Here is a 992-nt window from a genome sequence, read left to right on the forward strand (position 1 = left end):
TACGTGACCTTCGAACTACTAATTTGATGTCCAGAAACTACAGATTGCTTCAAATATGTGTTGGCATCTCTGGTGGTATATGTGCGACAACGAGTCAACAATGTAGTAATGGTATGCGAGTGTTAATCGCACGCCTTATATTTTGCACCCCTTAGATCTACATAGCCATGGAGACTTCGCTCGGCGCTAGCTAATGTGCCCCTCCTACCGCCACCGCAGCCTCAAGTGACAGCGCCCCTGTTAGCAGCGTCAACTCGTGAGCAGTTTCATCCCGCGACCTTCGACAGTTGGTACGACGACGACGGCAGCAGCAGCAGCGTGGGTGGACTGACATCGAATTCTGGAAATCTGGTAAAATCTGATGGTCACGCCATTTTCTCGTGAAATCCCAGATAATCCTTCGAATGGTGGAATTGAAAATGTAAATTTTCTGAATTTAGCATCTTCCCGGTAACGGCAAACGCAGGCGGTAAAACAACTGAAGCCACCTCGTGACATGTCATGAACACAGAAAGTATATATGCAGGCAGCCAGACGCAAGAGTTGGCCCTTTTCCTGCATTTTTTTGTTGAGAAAATCTCTTGATTTTTGCACCATAATTTCAAAAGGTCGTAGTGTTTGAAAATCGCAAGCGCTGCACTGTTTCAATAAGCAGACGTGATGTCCACTGTGAGCAATCATTTATGATGAAAATAACAAATCGTGCTCAATCTGTAATATGTTCGTTTTGTATCATGCTGTGTCTGTTCACACAACATTGCAACAATTGCAGGCAGTGGATTCAGAGTGTTCAGGGTGCATGTCAACAAATCTGAGTTCATCTTTGTTTAGTTTGTCGTTAACCTTACAGCCTCGTGGCATCATACGATAGGATAGTCATTATCTACCCCTGATAGTAGTAATATTATCTACCTGTGGGTGGTACAGTGGATATGCACCTAGGTAGACGTAACCCAGGAGTCCATTGTCAGAAATATATAATAATTATAATA

The 992-nt window shown here is 43.6% G+C and overlaps 1 long non-coding RNA gene across 1 annotated transcript in view; it reads left to right on the forward strand.

Annotated features, from left to right (window-relative positions):
* Positions 1–992, forward strand: part of LOC106806442 — a 28,318-nt gene that overhangs the window by 25,551 nt on the left and 1,775 nt on the right. The window contains exon 2 of the long non-coding RNA XR_001393544.1: positions 156–351. This is a non-coding gene — a long non-coding RNA (uncharacterized LOC106806442). The remainder of the gene's footprint in view (positions 1–155; positions 352–992) is intronic.

The sequence above is a fragment of the Priapulus caudatus genome, unplaced genomic scaffold (assembly GCF_000485595.1).
Source record: "Priapulus caudatus unplaced genomic scaffold, Priapulus_caudatus-5.0.1 Scaffold160, whole genome shotgun sequence".
NCBI classification, from domain to species: Eukaryota; Metazoa; Priapulida; class Priapulimorpha; order Priapulimorphida; family Priapulidae; genus Priapulus; species Priapulus caudatus.